The sequence below is a fragment of the Etheostoma cragini genome, chromosome 20 (genome assembly GCF_013103735.1).
Source record: "Etheostoma cragini isolate CJK2018 chromosome 20, CSU_Ecrag_1.0, whole genome shotgun sequence".
Lineage (NCBI taxonomy): Eukaryota > Metazoa > Chordata > Actinopteri > Perciformes > Percidae > Etheostoma > Etheostoma cragini.
In genome coordinates this window covers 3186476-3188641 of record NC_048426.1, presented here as the reverse complement: position 1 = coordinate 3188641, position 2166 = coordinate 3186476, and positions in this window count along the sequence as shown.

Sequence of the window (2166 nt, the reverse complement as noted above, 5' to 3'; positions counted from 1 at the left end):
GAAAACACACATTTCTGCTAATGGTAAAAACAAAACTGGCTCAATTTAATGTAAAACAAAAATAATTCCACTCAGGTTAGTCTAATAACATTATTAAGATTCAGTAAATATTGATAGTGTTCTCCTTATTTTAATTAAGATATGACATATTAGTAAGGGCGGACTCTGTTGACTGAAGAAAAAACAAAAATGTATGTACTTAATTAAAGCTGCAAGCGGCGATGAACGGGTCTTTGCCTCCTTGCAGGTCAGCCACTCTTTGCTACCGTGCATTTGCGCAGTACTCAGACACTGCAAAGCCAAAGATCGATTTTGCTCCTTGAGTGCTATCTGTGTGTGACCCAACCTGCTCCTTCCTTAAAAAACTTCCTTATAGATGTATTTTAAAATTCTGTTTTTTTCAAATAAAAAGGAGAGATCATGATGCCTTCTATTTCTAGAGCTAGATAAGTTTACCAGTACTTATCTGAACTAACGACATGATCACTGTCACTAGAAAGAAAAGGAGACTTCCACAACTCTTGGCAACTCCTCATTTGCCCTCTCACGTCTGGCAGGATTGAAATTATATGGCTGCTGGCCTTTCCACCGCTTCCTCATCCTAGTCAGTTGCCATAGTTCTAGTACTAGGCTGAGGCTACTGTCCCTAATGAGACATCATCAGTCTTAACGTCTACTCAAAGTGCTTTTACATCATAACGGAAACATTCACACACATCCATACACTGTGGCCGAGGCTGCTGTACAAGGTGCTACCTGCTCATCAGATAAACACTCACACACATTTGCAGCAGGGCTTGAACCTCCAATCTTGTGATTGGCAGGAAACCACTCTACTACTGAGCCACAGCCGACCCTATAGAGCAACCATACCACTCCCAAGCCCAAATGTGAATTTAGATGAAAGAGTTTGATATTCTGCACATGGCTGCACCCGTTTTCGTGGATCCTAAAGTCCTCAAACTAGTCTTCGTAAAGTGAGAAATTCCGCACGAAAATCTACATATCGTAAATTTTAGTATTCTGTAATTTTTTTCCAAAACTAGCTTGATAGAATTCCAGTTGATATGCATGTTCCCTCAAAAGTTGGTATATTAACGTATTGCTTTTGTTGCCAATAGGGGGCGCTATGGAGCCTGTGACCAGTCACAACAGTACTTAGTGACTTTACATAGGTCAGACATGTGTAACAACTTTTTGTGAGTTTTCCAGCATGCTAACATCCTTAAAAATAAGACAGAAGGTGCGGAATAATAATAATAATTCTTACAAAAACAAGAGCTCCCTTGCACTTCAGGGCTCGTGCCCTAATTAACTGTAATATAGTCTACAACTTAATGATGCATAAAGGTATTCTGGTTTATCTCATAAGCGGGGCAGGAACCCTTTTTTACAGTTGTTAATGGATTCCAAATTACATTTACCAAACAATATCTTTAATAAGTAAATAAGGAATGATCACACTTCTCAACAAAAACTGTCCAATCTAGTTAAAAAAACACATGAGACATATACGATATCCGATGCCTTGGGCTTCCTTTGTTTTGGCATTTAAGACCATGTACAATGTCATTTTGACAAACGGAGACATTTCCCTTTGTTTGGACTTGTTGTTTACATGCAAAAAGAGAATTCTCCTCTGAAAACAAGTCTTTTTAAAACCTCCTGCCAGAGTGGACATTTATTAAATCTTTGTTTGCATGTAAACTGAGACAAACAGAGGTTTAAACAGCCAAGAAAGTGAGGAAGAGAAGAGAGAGGAAGTCATTTGTTGCTGTTGTTGCCATTTTTGGGATTCTGATTGGCTAATGGGCTTAAGCTTCTCGTTACACTGCCACACAGGTTTGGCGTGCTCTTGGCAGCATATATACACGGGTACATGTAAATGAACACTTTTCTGAAAACTGACAGGTGTGCACAATGTCATTTTTTGAACCGGAGAGACTGAAATGTCCATCTATGTAAATAGCTGCCAACTTGTAAACGTAGTCTTAAACTCCAGTGGCTTTTTGAGGACTATGGTTAACCTTTCCTCGGATCTTTGCAAGGTAGAGCCAGACAGCTAGCTTTCAATATCTGTCCATAGTTTTCAGTGACTGAAACAACTTTTAAACATACATGTTCCACCAAAACAGTTTCCTTCCAAGTCTATTTTGCAGTGGCACC